The sequence below is a fragment of the Schistocerca nitens genome, chromosome 2 (genome assembly GCF_023898315.1).
Source record: "Schistocerca nitens isolate TAMUIC-IGC-003100 chromosome 2, iqSchNite1.1, whole genome shotgun sequence".
NCBI classification, from domain to species: Eukaryota; Metazoa; Arthropoda; class Insecta; order Orthoptera; family Acrididae; genus Schistocerca; species Schistocerca nitens.
Genome location: NC_064615.1, coordinates 95,775,845 through 95,793,830, shown reverse-complemented (window position 1 = coordinate 95,793,830; position 17,986 = coordinate 95,775,845).

Below are 17,986 nucleotides of genomic sequence, written 5' to 3'. Positions count from 1 at the left end.
CCTCTTAAGCTAACTTAAACCTACTGAGCTCAGATGCTAAACTAAGGGACGAGGCAATGCAGCAGCACATAAAACAATTAACGCAAACAGCAATGACAAAAAAGTGCAGATTTGCAAAGGAAGCAGCGTTTTAGAAATTAGCGAAGCAATTGCAATATTACGACTAATATAAGGTAATGTGCAGCAAACAAGAAAAATAAATCTGGCTTAGCAGAGTAACACAAATTAAAATTCAGTAGCACTATTCCTGGCAAACAGCATAACTTATAGCTAAACATGACAAAGTTCAAGCAGAAAAAGTATTACACTAAAAATGGCCATGTCTAATACCTATGTCACATCTTAACACTAGAGTGATGCATCACAATTTATTCTACAAAAGAAATTAACAAGTACTTGAAAAGAAAACTATGATTGCAGTTCCTGTGAAGGTAAATGTCTTTTTGTGCTCCCTCATTTGTTTTAAAAAAATATTATTTACTCGATCTGTAGACAGAAAATATTTATATTAGTACATCTATAAAATTTTATTTTAACCAATGCTGCAGTGCAGCTAGAAACTAGATATCAAATGAAATAAGCAATTACGCAAACCAAAGCATAAAAATATCATTCAATAGTCATGTGACATTTAATAAGTTAGTAGACATTCTCTCAACTCTCGTAGAAAGACGCTTGTCATAATCAGGTGTGCAGATGTAAAAATATTTCTCGTCATTTCATTAGGCATTTCTGTAAATATCATAAATTAAGAGCTCCACAGTGTCAACATATGTTTTCAAGTTCGACCATGTCGTTTTTGCGATGCTCTCTACAAAGGAACGTCAATAGCGAGGATAATGGCCTCCCTTTTTTTTTCTCTACCTGTGCCGCTGAAAAGGGCTCGCAATAATGGCTTTTTCTCCAGGCGTCTGACAGCTGCGTGCCCGCGACGCGTTACGTGCAGGTGGTCAAATAATTTCAAAACCTAAAAAAAAATTCTCTGCTCATTTCAATAGTGTCATCTACCTCAAACGTACTTTAAAAATCATGATCCCATACCAAATACATCATTCCAAGCTCTCATAGTATCACAATGGTTCCAAAAAAATATGAACAGTTCACAAAGTACTGACAAAATGCAATTTCATACGTGTGAAGTTATTCAACTGTGTAATTACGTAAATATCTGTCACTAATGTAGTAAACAAAAAATGTTTATCTCTCAGTTACATGATCAGATAGCTGTGTAATTTGTGTGTTAGAGAAATATGGTACCGATGTGTAAAGTTGTATAAGCAAATACCACATTAGCTAGGGTTCCTTGTGGTTGCCACACACATGGTACACAAAGTAAGCGTGTACCCCCCTGAGGATTAATGTAATTATACCCTCAGGTGTTACAGATTACAGCAATGGAATGAAATGTATCACGGAAAACCTTCTTTGCAATTCAAAAATCTTGAAAAATAAATGGCTTAAGTACAAAATTAATCTCTCAAATGCGTGTCCTGAAGCGCTAAATGTGCATCTTGCTGTAAGATAATTCTGTGGAAGTGTCGTAGTTATCGTCCTCCGAAAGCTAAGTTCTGCAGAAGTCAATGTACTTACCTCATGATACACAAAAGTGAAATGCTTTGCGTGTAGATATCTTAGTTATTACGCTTATTGCCGTGATGAGGAAAGTACTGTGCTGTAACGTATTGTTGTGCTACGGAAAAGGCAGTCTCATTGTAGCTATACCACAAAAGTTACTTACTAAAACATGTTTTACTTTCCAGAACAATACAGAAAAACTGTGCAGGTAAATTGTCACTCATTAGTAGCATCGTGATAAAATCGTGTAGCTGTCACATAAACTAACCACTGTGTCATCTGGTATCTCACTGAAAGTACTTTAAATCCAGAATGTATTTTCAAGTGAACCAAAATGTTGCATTAAATCTCAAGTTAAAAAAGCACATTATCTCTCAATAAACGGTTTTACGTGTGAAATGTGGTGTAATCCTTTACTCTTCATAGTACTCAGAGTTTGAACAATGCAATTATCATGCGGTATACGTCGTTAAAGAGTACTGGAATTTTTCTCAAGGTTAGCGTCTACGTTATTTTTCTCGGAGCCAGCGGGCGCACGCGGCTGCCTGCTGTGCGAGTCATTGTCTGTCTCTTTGTTGGCGCCCGTCGTTAATGGGATTAGGAGACCTAACTTCTACAAATTCGCCTTGCCGAGAGGGCCCAGCTCTGTTAGAATCCCGCCAGTTCTGATGCAGTTCAGGTCTGTCGTTACGATCACATCGTCTGTCGTCATGTTGGTAATTCCTGTAGTTTCTTTCTTGTCGGTTAAGTGGTGGAGAATTTCTCCCTGAATCGTAACTGCGCGCTGGACCGTTGCGTCTAAAGTTATTCTGTCTCCCGTAATAATAATTATTTTGGTTCCCATATTGTCTGTTTCTCTGATTGTCTCTGTAATAGTCATTACCGCGGAGAGGTGATCTTTCCCTGTAATTATTATTACTCTGCCAACGGTGGTCATACGGGTGGTGTCTGTTTTGGTCACGATTTACGTTATAAGAATAGCCTTGTCGTGTATTATTTCTGTCATTGCGGAATTGTGACAGATGTGACCTGTAATTGTTGTGTTCCTGTTCTCACGTTCCGCGATTGTCAGTGTCAATTTCCAGTTCTTGTAACAGTCCCTGAAAAGCCTCAATGTCTTCTTTGCAACGTCCTGCTAAAATAATATGTCGTAAATGTTCAGGTAATTTGATTAAGCAAATGCGGATGAGTTCTGAGGGGCTGTATGGGTTTGACAGTTACTGATTTTTGTGCAACATGTCTTCAAAATATTTCACAAGACTGGAGAATTCAGATTGTTCGAAATGTTTCATCATTATGATGCCATGTTTTACTCAGTCTTGTGTGGCTTGAGACCAATATGCTGAGAGGAAGGCATGGTAAAATTCTCCTTCACTGTGGCAATCGTGAATGACTGATCGCATTCTTACAGCTGGTTCATTCTCTAAGTAGCCACACATAAATTCTAATCTGTGTTCTAACGACCAGTTGGGAGGAAAACAATGAGAGAATTGATGGAGCCATGCTTGTGGATGAATGTCGTTGGCAGAATTCTTAAATGTTTTAAATTTACGTGTAGTAATGAACAGCTTATAGTCAAAATCATCATGTCGGCGAGTCGCATAGCGGTCATTGTTACGTCGTGTCGGCGGTTCCATCTCCAAATTCTGTGTGCCTTGCCAATTTCTTTCATAATTTCCGAAGTGTCTTGTGTTATTATTTTGTGGTTGTTCCGTATTTCTATGTCCCTCTTCCCGTATTGGGACGCGAGTGTCCTCTGAAATACGTAATTCTTGTATTACCTGTGTCAGCTGATCTTGTACTTCGCGGATTTCTCTTTGGTGTTGCGTATTAATTTGATTCAGATTTTGTTTCAGTTTCCTAATTTGTTCGCTCTCTTCTGTGTCATTAAAGACTACCGGTTTTGTGTCTTTCAGATTATCATCTACCTTCGTAGATAAATTATTTAGCTGATCCGAAAGTTCAACTACTTTCTCTGATAATGAACTAATTCCCTCCATGTGTCTTTCTGAACCAAGTTTCAGAGTATCTACTGTGTCCTTTAACTTTTCTTGAGTTTTTGCAGGTTGCATAACCGAATCGGTAGATGCAACTGAGTCAAATTTAGCTTGCAAGGTCTCATGATTTTCATGAACAATAGTTTGCAGTTCTTTTATGGCTGCTTCGTGATTCTGTAATGCATTTTCATGCCGCGAAAAAATAGGTTGAAAATGCTCACAAATTTGTGTTTTTACGTCGTTACAGACTTTTTGACATTTCGATTCGATTTTATGTAACTCAGTAGTTAAATCTTCACGTGTTTGTTCAAGTGTGGTGTGAAGATTTTGTTCCATTGCGTCTAACTGTTGCTGTGTTTGTCTCTGATATTGTTCCATTTGTTTCTGATTTTGTTCAAGCGTTGTGTCTAACTTTTGTAGCCTTTGTCCCATTTGTTGCATTAACTGTAATGACAATGCACTGGTGTCTGAAACACGTTCCTCAGTGCTTTTCGGCAGTGAAGTTGCACCGGCAACATTTACATTTTGACAAGCAGAAAATGTGTCTTGACATATTTGAGAAAACGGTGAGGACCCAAATCCTGAATCTACAGTATTTGCAAAATTATGTCCTATCATTTCGGATTCCTGAGGGCGAGCTGTTGCCGACCGACCGATCGATAATGCTTCCCTGCTCACTAATTGTTTCACTGTCTACGCCATTGTTTGCCGCCCGCTCCATTTCCCTATGCACAATTACCAAATTATTACTTTGAACATCAGTTAATTCATTACTCGGTGGCGCTAACACACTGCTTTCGTTTTCACTGTCATTTCGGAGTTTACTTTGGAGCCTAGTATTACGTTTTTCACACGCCATTATTGTCACAGTATTTCACACGACAACACAGAAAAACACAATTTGAAGAGCAAAAATAAGAGAACACATTAACATAACACTGAAAATAATATCTAGTTAATTGCAGCTGCGAAATACTTGGTGCAAATCTACATGCATGCTACAACTGTTTTACTGTACAACAATGAAAAACTACAACTACAAAGGAAATTCTCTCTATAATTACGCGCTAGCAATAAACAATAGCTACACTAATTACACAAACTACAAGAAAAAATCAGAAGATTCCAGTGAGGTATCCTCGGCTAAGGGTCGACATATGAAACGTCCCCTTTGAAAAATTATACAGGACTGTGCTTAAGCTGAAACACAATATTTTTAGCGCAACGCAATCTGACTTTCAAAAATCCCTACAAAAGAAAGGCCCTGACTAACATTAAACTATACCTTTCACAAATCACTTACCTCACAAAAATCTTCGCTACTCCCGCTACTGCAATACAGCAAGCGCCACTACTGCCAGCTAAATAAAAGATTCAAACTATGGAAGGCACTAACTACTGATAGGGATAGTTAGCAAATGAAAGATATTAATAGAGAACAAACAATGTATTTACCTTGATATCATCATATATATATATCAGTTCATGACAAATTACAAAACTCCGCCATCTCTCTCCCCACATCCACCACTGCTGGCGGCTCACCTCCAACTGCGCAACGTTACGCGCTGTTCACAGCCAGCTGCCTAACACTACAATGGCGAGTATTACAACAATGCAAAGCAGCCACAGACTGCACACAGCACAGCCAGTGATTTTTATACAGAGGTGGCGTTACCAATAAAAAAACCTAAACAGCCTACTTACATTGTTCCCGGTTCATGATCGAGTTAAGCGAGCCGATATCACATTCATCACAATTTTTTGCATTTTATTTTTTTATTTGTTTATTTACTTTTTTCAGATCCACTTTATTGAGCTGGTCTTTGTGTGATAGTGCGCCGCGCGGGATTAGCCGAACGGTGTGAAGCCCTGCAGTCATGCACTGTGTGACTGGTCCCGGCGGAGGCTCTAGTCCTCCCTCGGGCATGGGAGTGTGTATTTGTCCTTAGGGTAATTTAGGTTAAGTAGTGTGTAAGCTTAGGGACTGATGACCTTAGCAGTTAAGTCCCATAAAGGTTTCACTCGGCAAAAGCTGCTTCGTCATATCATTATTATTTTCCGTGACAACGTCACGTTACTAGCACAACGTGATATGTTTTCGCAGTAGCGAATGTAAAAAACCTACGAAAATCTGTGTAGGGTCGGAACTCGAACCCGAATACTCCACTTTACGCGAGCGGTCGCCTTAACAGCCTTGGCAATCGGTATCACTATGGTGAAATTTGGTTACAATATGGTATAACTAAACCACGTTACCCCTCACATGAACTGAGATCCGGCCTCTTTCTGCATGTATCGACACCTTGCTGTCTGAACCTTTTCCGACTCCGAGGGTCGCCCTGCTTTTGCAACATAACAAGGGAAAGTTATCGGCATCTTTAAGCCAAATTTCAAACTTCTGTGTTGCAGTGGGGGACAATTACACGGTTTCGAAAAAGTGGCTCTTAAATTTTACTATATCCTTGACATTTTTCAGTTCCTCTAGAATCGTAAGTCTACAACAGCACAACACGTTTCATTCCTTTATGGATGAACAATATAAAATTCCAGATAACAAAAAGTCAGATAATTAATTTTATAAAAAAAAGACGCAATGAACAGCAGTTACCAGCCAACAAGTATGATATCCACAAGGGCAAGAAATAAAAATATCATGAAAAGCTGTGATCAACTTAAACGTAACAGTACCTTACTATGCTTAATTTTGCCGAGTCAGGTACATACAGGTGATTCTTGGTAGCGTTTACAAAATCTCTGAAGCGGCGTCGATAATGTTAAGACAAGTAGTTTAATATGAGACGCATGGGGCCGCAAATGTCGGGAAATACGCGAAAAGTGATTGAGAACTGTTCAACATGTGACGTCAGCAAATGACGTACATCGCTGCACTTGCAGCGCTTGAGCCTGTAGTATTGCTACACCCCATCATCTGGACACGAGACAAGTATTCAAGTCAATGTGGTTCCCGGGCCACGTGCGCGACTTTAGCGCGTGGGGGCTCACAACTCGAGTCTTACGTCTGGTAGGCAGTAATTTTTTCTTTCAATTAGCCTATTATATGTTTAAACTGATGGAATATTTTTAATTTTATTTAAAGAACTTGCGGTCTCTATTGGATTATTGCGAGGTACAACAAAAGAAGAACCAATTGTATTGCGTCGCAAGAAAATAAGGTTCCGAACTGAGTCGGCATCAGAGAGTAAGTGACCTACGTTTTACTTACTAAATAATATCTGTAAACAAAAAAAAGACGGGACAAAGGAAAAGAACACAAACTAAGATCAGCTTTTCTTCGGTTCCAGCAAGGACAATAATTTTGTAATTACTATGTGTACTGCAGATCACACTTACAAAACGTGTTAGAAATATTCACAGTCTGTCCGAATGGAAGGATTGCGTCGCTCAGTCACCCTCTCACTCCCAAGACCAACCGCTGCCCGTGCGGCGAAGTACGTCATCTGCTGACGTCCAGTTTTGGGATCTTTCCCAACGTTTCCGGCCGCGTGTGTATTCTACGTATTAACTTACTTGTCGCAACCTCATCTATATCGCTTCCCACGTTTTTAAACGTCAATAAGAATCACCCCGTATATATATATATATATATATATATATATATAGTCTTTGAACTAGTACACACTGCAAGTTACGTACGGTACTTACTATTTTTCACAGTACCCGATACAGAGTGTTGTTGTATGTGCAAGAAAAGTAAAATTCAACTTAGCCGAAGACAATTCTGGTGTCGTAAAGGACATACAACAAGCCCATACAACACGAAATTGTACTTAAACATGAGCGTACCGAATGAGAGACGAGTGCGTAACGGGCGGAAAAAATTACTCTGATAACTGAAAATACCCTCCTGAAGCAATAAAACGTACAATGACATATAATAACGATAACATAATTCTCTTAAAATCGATAAACAGATCGAAGAGAAACACTATCTTAATTTCTCCACTTGTAAACGAACGTAATTGACAGAATATGCAAGCGTATAATATACATGTGGTGGATAAAAATGTAGGAATACCAGAAACACAAGATATTACCACGCTTAATACGATGCCGGAAAAACATTGGCATTCAATACATCTTTCAGTCATCCCGGATTGGAAAAGTAGAGCCAGTATGATATTCGAGGGAACCTTATATCATTCTTCCCAAAAAAGGACATTCAAGTAATGATGATGGGAGTGGGTAGCGATCACGCTCCCTTACCTTCAACGTAGACAGCAACTGCCCAGACATACTGACACAAAGTGACTGTATAGACCACGGTAGATTGGACAGTCCGTCCACGCGCTCGCAGAAATCCAGGGGCCCTGTCGTCTTGGAACACAGATTGTACCTTGGGATGACGTGATCAGTCGAAGTGGTCACCTAATCCGCGACAGTAGTGTGACCTTGAAGATTTTTAAACATGAGGCGCTAGAAATACGACATGGCTACCCAAAAATTCACTGTATCCCCACCATGCTTGTGTTTTGACGCGTAAACTCGTCCACATGTTGGAAACAGTATGAAACAAGACTCATTGGGACAAATGACTCCCTTCCATTGCCGGGTTTTATGGCTTCGCGGTCTCATATTCCATTACGGGTATTTCCATCTCTGATGAGGGGTTTTAGAATTCCAGCCGCTCTACACTTCCCTGTTTATGCAGCTCCATTTATGCTGTTTTGGCGCTGATAGGATTTGCGTGTGACTTTGCAGTGACTTACGCAGCTGTCGTCCTCTTAATTCTCGTCACAGTCCTCATCAACGACCGTCTACAGAGATCACTTAGTACACATTCTCGTCCGCATTGTGACTTAGCGGATGATGTTTTTCCACAAACACTTTGGCTACCCACCCTACGTACACCAATAATTTGTCTACGTCCGAAGTCACTTAGCTCCACCACAATGCACTCACAACATCTCAGAACACTAGTCTCAACACAATTGACACTTGCAACTCGTCTATGTGGAAAATTACACGAGAATTTTATTGATCGATATCCTCGTAGGACAGGTATACAATCATTATGAAGACGCTAAAAGTGATACAGAAGACACGAAGAAGACACACGATAGATATATTACAAAACGGTACTGAGTAATTCACAGCCTTGTTTCCAGCTCTGGTCCGTTTCAGATATTCCAACTGTAAGTACTCAAGTTCTAATTGGACACAGTGTATAAAACTAAAGGAGGAGGGGATTATAGTACAACACTGTATCGCCGACGAAATCATTCTAGTTGAAGCACAAACTCCCTAAGCTCCTTTTGAGGTAATCATCTCGCCTCTTACTTAAGTGATTCAGGGAAATGTGGAAAACCCAAATATCCATAGCCAGGTGGGGGTTTTGAAACCACGTCTTTCGGAATACGAGTCAAGTGTCTTATCGCTCCAATATTTATTCGGTTACAGAAGAAAGTGAAGTCACTTTTTAATAGGTATACACTGAGGTGACGTAGGTCACGGGATACCTACTAGTGTTGGACGTCCTTTTGCTCGGCTTTGTGCCGCAACTCGTTGTAGCATGAAAAAGTCTTTGGAAGTACCCTCCAGATATATTGACTCATGCTGCCTCTGCAGCCATCCATTATTGCTAAAGGGCTGCCGGTGTAGGATTTTGTGCGAAAACTGACCTCTCGATTAAGTGCCATTAATGTTCGATAGGATTAATGTCGAACGATCAGGATGGCCACATCATTCGCTCGAACTCCACAGAATTTTCCTCAAACCAAACGCAACACTCGTGGCCAAGTGACATAATGCATTGCCATCTATAAAACTTCCATTATTCTTTGGATGTAAACGGTCTCCATGCAGCCGAATATAACAATTTCCAGTCAGTGATATGTTTAATTGGACGTGAAGACCCAGTTAATTCCATATAAAAACAGCCCACATCATTATGGAGCCACCACCAGCTTGCATAGTGTCTTGTACCACTTGGGTTCAAGGCTTCGTAGGGTTTGCCCCACACTAAAACCATATCATCAACTATTATAAACTGAAGTAGGGACCCATGTGACTAGGCCACCGTTTTCCAGTCGTCTGTGGCCCAACCAAAATGGTCATGAGCCCAGAAGAGGCGACGGAGACGGGTGAGAGGTGATGCCTGCAAAGGGGTATCGTCGGCACACTTATGACACTCGGAATATCGAATTTGCCAAGGATTTCTGAAATGGAATGTCTTGTGCGGCTACCTCCACCTGTAATTACGCATTCAAAATCAATTAATTACTTTCGTGCGCCCATAATCACTTGGAAATCATTTCACATTAAACACCTGAGTACAAAAGACAACTCTGCCAACTCTCTTCTCATTTATACTCTTTATACCCGATACTTCCGCCATCTGAATATGAGTCAATCGTTTCCATCATTACAGTGCAAGAATTGTATTTACTCATTATGAGAGTATTGAAGGGCCATCTGTTTTAATTGTTAAAAACCATTCAAAAGCTAAGGTCACACAAAATATGTAAACTCCATCATTATCATCATCTGCAAAGAAAAACTTCATTATTCATATTACCATACTCTTCAGATAACTATTCATCATCATTTACCATCATCTGCAAATAATCGACACGACATTATTCATATTCATATTACCATTTACTTCATACAACTATTCATTATCATTCATTACTTCATATAGTATAGAGTTTCATACTTATAGCATATTTCATCACTAAAATTAACATGTGTAGTTCTGTCTGACAGACTCCATTAATCGCCTCGTATTCTGAAAGAAAAATAATTAGTCAAGACTGCTATCATACGATTTGTATAGTATATTCTTGTTAATGCTTGTTCATTCTGATCCATTTACTCTTCATGACAAGTTATTGCATTTTCTTTCGTTCATTCCGAAGGTGAAATTCCCATTTCATAGTAAACCACTGTGGTTTGTTTAATTTATTCCTTTTACACGGTATTGCTTTCTGAAAACGATGAATATGGATTAATATCTTGCATTTAAATCATATACCCATTAAATAAAAACTTGTTTCTAGTGATATGACTAAACATACAGCATAGCATGACAGAAAACGTATTAGGTCAAAAACATAGACAGTTTTCAAGTGCGAAAATGTACACACAGTGTCATAATGTAGTAGCAAAAAATGTAGAATAGTCAAGATATTGAGATATCATAAGGAAAAATGTCAAAGTCAACTGTTTGTTACATCTTAAGGATTTCATAGTGCATACAGAAATAAATTCTACTTTCGATAGGAAAACAATCATACATACACATAAATAGGAAAATTTGCACGGTCTGATATATAACGACAAGAAAAGCGACCTGCTAACCTTACCTTGCCGAGCACTTGCCATGAAAAAATACGATCATCATCAGTAAGTAGTCACATAGATAAAATTGGATAAGTGGTCATATAAATATCAGGAAATGGCATTACAATGTAATAAATCGTAAACTGTGTTCATTCAATAAAGGGTTTAATATTGGAAATATGGTAATTGCCCTTGCTTTTTGTGGTTCTCAAAGTTTCGACATGTACTACATTGGGGTGAGGAATGCAGCGAACTCTATATGGACCAGTTTACAGAAGCTCAAATTTACTGCATCTACTCTTTCCTCTGTTGGATAAATAATGTGTGCGTACTAATATCTTCTGTCCAACGTGAAAGTCACGGCGTGTACAAACCTGTTTTTGCTGTCTTCTCCGGCGCTCTGCGGCACGTTTGATGTTGCTGAGCGCAATGTCAATTATTTCATGGTGGCGTAGTCGACGAGATGTAGGAAAGGATACTAATTCTTTAATTTTGTTATGTGGTTTAACATTTTTCAACATAACAGTCGGAGATAGCATAGTAGATTCATTTGGTATGGAGTTAATTACAATTTGGAATGAGAGGATGTGTGTATCTCAATCGATATGTCTTTTATCGCAGTATATTCTACATAGTTTACCAATTTCTTTCATTACTCGTTCACAAGGTTTCGAAGAAGTGTGATACTTGGATATATAGATCGGAGAAATGTTTCTAACTCGTAACATACGTGTCCATATCGCAGATCGAAATTGTGGTATATTATCAGAAATTTCTTTTAATACATGTCCTACATGGAATAAAAAATGTTTTACAAATGCATTCGAAATAGATTTGGCAGTAGCTTTGCGTAACGGAGTGAAGGTAACAAATTTCGAAGTGAGTTCAACAGCGACAAATATGTAGCAAAAACCTGTATTAGATCTGCGAATCGGTCAAAAATGTCTACAACGGCCATGTGTCTCAATTTAACGGGTACAATGGGATGTAACGGAGGAATATGTGAAGTCGTGTCTGATTTAGCTTTCTGGCAGATTTTACATGACGCTAAAACTCGTCGAATACATTTCTCCATGTTTGCAAAATAACAGCTCTGTCTCAGTATAAGAAAACGTTTTCTGGCTCCGTAATGTGCGTAACTTAAATGAGTATACCAAATTAGTATGTTAACAAGTTCGTCAGAAATACATGATAACCAGTTGTTGCTGTCAGGGTGAGAGCGGCGAAACAGAATGTTCTTCCGTACAGTACAATGGTCTCTAATAGTAACGTTATTCCTATCTTGCCAAAGGTGTTTAATTTCTTTCCATACTTTGTCTTTCCTCTGCTCTTGTGCTTGTCTCGTAATGATGACGAAATGCAATTTTCGAATGCAACTTGTTGAATATAGATGACGCTAGAATTTGCTTGGCAGAAGTTGGTTGCGATGTCTTGCTGATTGTTGCTGAGAGAACAGATAGTGCGTCTGCTACAACATTTTGTGTACTGGGAATGTGAACAATTGTAAAATTAAATTCATGTAAATAAAGCTTCCATCTGCTTAACGCGTCATGTGTAAATTTAGTGGAAAGTAAAAACTGGATAGCTCTATGATCTGTGTAAACGGTCGTAGGTCTTCCATAAAGAAAATTCTCAAGTCTGGTAAATGCCCATAAAACACATAATGTTTCAAGTTCTGTAACAGAATAATTGCGTTCAGCAGGTGACAGAATGCGACTTGCAAAGGCGATGTTTTTAATTACTGTATTACCGTCTTCTTCATTTTCCTGAAAAATGTGTACGCCTAAAGCTGTGTTTGGAACTGTCGGTGGCAATGGAAAACTTTCTGGCAGGATCTGGGTGTGATAAAAGTGGTGCATTCAACAAGGCATGTTTCAGAATAACAAACTCAGACTGTGCTTGGCTATCCCAAGCATAATCTAGGGGTGTCCAAAGCAGAGTAATGAATACATTTACGGAAAAAGTTAATTAATCCCAAAAACAGTAATGTCACGTAAAGCTTAAAGTTTTTCCGGGTCAGGCGCAATACCTTCTCCTGATATTACATGTCCAAGAAATTTTATGGAAGTTTTGCCAAAGTGCGATTTGCTAAGATTAACTGTGAGTCCTTGTGCACGAAAAGTTTGCAACAGTTGTTCCAGAATCAGATTGTGTTCAGACCAGTTAGCTTCTGCAATAAGAATGTCGTCTACACACGTTGTGATTCTGTCTTTTAGTTCTGTCGGAAGTATACTATTCAAACCGCGAATAAATGCTGCTGAAGAAATTGTTAAACCGAACGGTAATTTTCAAAATTGATAACAGTCACCAAAACAGAGAAATGCTGTGTACTCTCTGCAGTTCGGATGGAGCTGAATTTGCCAAAATCCTGATTTCAATTCTAATGTGGAATAAATAGCAGTACCATGAAATTTCTGTAAAAGTTATTCTAGTGTCGATGGGCGATCTGTTTCATCAATAATAATGTCGTTGATACGACGCGAATCAAATACGAGGCGAAGTGCTCCATCCTTTTTCTTAACAATATGGAGCGGGTTTATGTACGGACTAACTGCAGGTTCAATAATTCCTTGGTCTAGCATAGCTTGTAATTCTTTCTTAACCTGTTCTCTGTGAATATATGGAATGGGATAATGTTTGGCTTTAAACGTATCGTGCTGTTTAACGTGAAATTCATACATAAAACCGGACATAGTACCAGGAATGTTGTCAAAAACTGCAGCTTGCTGTCAAAAAATATTGCGTAGTTGAGTCCGTTGGTTGTCTGTATTTGCACTGCTTTGTTTTACTTTATCAGAAATAATTTGCATAACGTCATAGTCGGCTTCGTCTGGTGTATTATAGTTGTGTACGTACGTATCTGTGAACAATGTGGAATGAAAGTCCGTGTTACGCGATGTAGAAAAGACCTGTGTTCGGTTAATTGCCTGTTCATCCGCACATAAAGCGTGCTGAAATTCTAATGCCAGTTGTACATTCTCATCCTTTAACATTAAACAGGAATTTTGAAAGTCAATAATTGCGTCATGTTGTACCAGAAAATTCGTACCTAAAATAAAGTCTGTTGTCAATAAGGGAACAATCCAAAAATTTGAGTGAAACGTATGACCTGCAATACAAAATGATAAGTGTGTCTGTAACTTTACATCTACTCCTTTACTACATACTGCTCCTTTTACTTTAGTTCTGCGTAATGGTAACGTAGTGTAAATATTCCCTTTGTTACATTCATGGAAGGTTTCTTCATTTATGGCTGACATAGGTGATCCAGAATCGATTAGTGCTGAAAATGTGGATGATCCAATCTTTACTTCAATGACAGGTTGGAAACGGTTTTTCGCATAACTGGTTTTTCATGCAAAAGAGTGTCCCAAAAGTAATAACATTTTCGTGAACAAGATTCTCTGTGTCAAAAGTATTGCTTGCGTTGCTGGAAGATGCTACCTGTACTATATCTATCAAATTCTTTCTGACGTGCTGTTATTTGCGGTAGGATGCTGTGGCATTTCAACTATTTGTACTGTTCTGTTATTTCTTCCTGACGTATTAGGTTCGGGATAATATCGACTGTCTGGTTCGTTCATGATAATTTGTTGTTGCGGATGATTCTGCTGCTGGAAAGATCTACTGTTATTAAATGTACGCTGATATCTGTGCTCGTTAATTTTACGTCTGTCATGACAGTCATTGCTGTACGGCGCGTTGCGATAGGAATTGAAATGATGTGTTTTCTGTAAGTACTGATTTCCTTGTTGCAATGCGTTACTATTTGGTGGAGCCGACGCTATACGTATAGGCGGCGAAACATTAAAGCTTGGTTGACCTTGCACATTACATTGTTGGTTAGGTATGCTAACAGGGTGGTTTTGTTGTTGTTGTGGGGAAAAACCTCTATTGTTACCAAAATGTGTTTCCTGTTGCTGATAATTTTAACGATACTGATAATTAAAATTTTGTCTGTTATTTAAGTTCTGGTGGTTGTCATTCCTGGAGCGTCTATCACCTTTGCTATTAAAATAGCGTGGCTGGTCGTAATTACTGTATGCTTGTTGGCCTTGGTTATGATGTGTAAAATTTTTGTTTATGAAAGAATAGTCTGATTGCTGAACTTCCGAAAGCTGTAGCAGATCTCTAAATGCCGAAATATTTTCTTTCTGCTGTCCTGTTGAAAGTGATACTCTTAACGATCGTTGTAATTTAGAAATACATAACTGGATAAGTGCTGATTCACTGTATGGCTCACTTAAGTATTGGTTTTGTTGTACCATGTGTTCAAAAAATTGCGTGACAGTGGGACAATTTGAGTTCTCATAATTCGGTAAGCTAATTAACTGATCCTTGATTCCACGCTGTGTCGTTTTCGACCAATACGCTGACAGAAAAGCATTCTGAAATTCTTCTAACGAGTAGCATTGTCTCGCGATCGGTGTCATACGACTTGCCGGTTCGCCTTCCAAAAGACTGCAAATAAATTCAAGTTTGTGTGTTACGGGTCAAGTTGGTGGAAAAGCAAATCTAAATTGTTGTCTCCAATCCAAGGGGTGAATTTGTGTTCTGTCATTCTTAAATACCTTAAATTTTCTCAGGGATAGAAAATGCTTATAATCAAAATTATCATCTCTGTATGTCTGAACAGGTTGAGGATTGTATGATAATGTGTTTGTCTGTGACTGTTCGGACTTTAAGTCACGTAATCTCTGTAAATTACCTAAATTATACTGGCTGTGTGAGTGTGAGAAATGTTCGGAATGTGGCGTATGCTGTGCCGTGTTAGAGGCTGAAACATTTTTCATCTCTGCCACTTCTTGCTGTAAAGACGACACTTTTCTACGCAATATATTATTGGACGAACTCATCTCACTGATAGTCTGCTGTAAATTTTGTAATTCTGGTGTTTGATTGAACGAAATTGGTGACGTTTCGTCTGATTTAGAGTCACTGTTATTTTCGATAACCTCAATACGACTGGCCAATTCATCAAATTTTTCAGTCAGTGCTTTAACTTGATCAGAATTTTTAGTGTCACAAGCATTAATTTGTTTTTGGATTTTACGTGTGGTTTTGTTTAATTTCTTAACGTCTGCTTTAATAGCGTCGGGATACTGTATTAATTCCAACTGTTCAAGTCTGCTGGTCATTGTCCGAAAGTCTACTGTGTGAGTGTCTGCTTTTGTTTTAAGAGTGGAGATTTCATCATGAAAGTCAGTGTTCAACTGTTTGATAGTATTAATTTCGTCTGATAATGTCGCAATGTTAGTGTTTACGTATGTTTTCGCTTTCGTAAATAACTTACGCTTATGTTCCTGCCTCTGTGCCGTAATTGTTTCCATGACTTGTTTCTTTACTTTATTCTGTTCCTGTGTAAATTTACGGTAACGCGTTTCACTGTTTTGTAGGTGGTGGTTAAAACGTTCGTCAATTTGGCTGTTCTGTTGTTCGAATTTGTTGTCTACTTTCGCATCCAGTGTGCGTGAAAGCTGTGCTGACATTAATTTAAACTCGTCACATAATTGTGTAGCGTTTTCTGAACATTGTTTAGCAACTGCACTAATTTCATCCCTAAGTAATTTTGTAGTGGCTTCATGTGTATTACATATTTCTTGTGCAACGGATCTAAATTCTTCACCACTAATCCTAGCACTAGCCATAATTTCCTCACGGAACTGTTTTTTAGTTTCGTTACATTGCTCGGCAACGGCTGTAATCTGTTCAGTAAGCTGTTCAGTGTCAAGTTTTTCATTTATCTGTTTGAGATTTTCATTAAGTTCTTTGTAATTACTGTCTTGTTTTTCATTCGACTGTTTGAGATTGTTGTCTAGTTTATTATTAAGTTGTTTGTAATTGTTGTCTTGTTTTTCATTGAATTGTAGCAATAATGCTACAACTTGATCCATGCCAAAATTACCGACTCCATTCTGTGCACTGTGTGATGGTGTATCTGCATTTGTCACGTTTTGTGAAATCATTTGGTCATTGTCTGATTCACGAAAAGGTTTGCTAATTGGATGTGCACTGTGGGTCACTACATCAGAATCCAATAAATCTGACGTATTTTAACTACATTGTTCATCTTCGTGAGAAAAATTTATCTGTTCACTATGCAAATTTGGCAAATCAGGTGTGTCAAACAGGGCAGCATTCATTATATCGGAACGTGCCACGTCATCAATTGTTAAATTTACTGTGGACATAATTGAATTTGTTTGCTCATCATTAGGATTTAAATCAATACTAGTGATCGGCACGCACTGATTATCAGTAATTAGAGACTATCACTATTACACTGAGTTTCGCTAGTATTATCGGTCAAATTATTCGAATCGGCTTTTTCACTTATTGCACATCGCGATGTACTGTTAGCAGTTTTTCGTGGCATTTTCACAAATCCAAGTTATCACAAAATCAAACAAAGACAAAGCAAAAATGGAACAAATACAGTGACAACAAAGAGCAATAAATTGCCGATGATCTGTGAAAGAAAGAGTGACAAATTAGTAAATGCGTTGCTCCAGATGCAAACTCCATTTAACATTATGTAAAAAAAAAGAGCAGATACATAACTGACTACTTCTCAGAAAATCACAAAAATACGATCTTGGCAGGGTCGCCAAGTGTAACCTCCCCACAAAAAAATTCCGTAACCTCCCAACAGTTTATTATTCCATAACCTAGGAATAATAAAAATGAGACTCACTTATAACCTTTCAATAATTGACTGTGAATTTAAACTGGTAAATTTTGGACGTCAGCAGTGCTGCGTCATGGCCCTGAAAGATCATTCTGAATAAATTGAAAATTCTTACCTCAATAATGTTGCCGGATAACGAATATATATCTGCTCCTATAAGAAATTATTCTGGCACAGACGAGTGCAATGCTCGCCGATAGATTTGTCATGTATAAAAAGAAACAACTGATTTTTCTTATCAATAATCGAGATGACCAAAGATTGGAGAAATTAGTGAATTCTTTAAATTGAAATGAATGATTGTCAAAAGGTACTTTTTATGAGGAAGATTATTACTAAGAGATTTTTTTTTAAACGTTAACATAAACATTAAACTTGATTTAACAATACTAAATATGCGCAAGGCTGCTTTTACCTTATA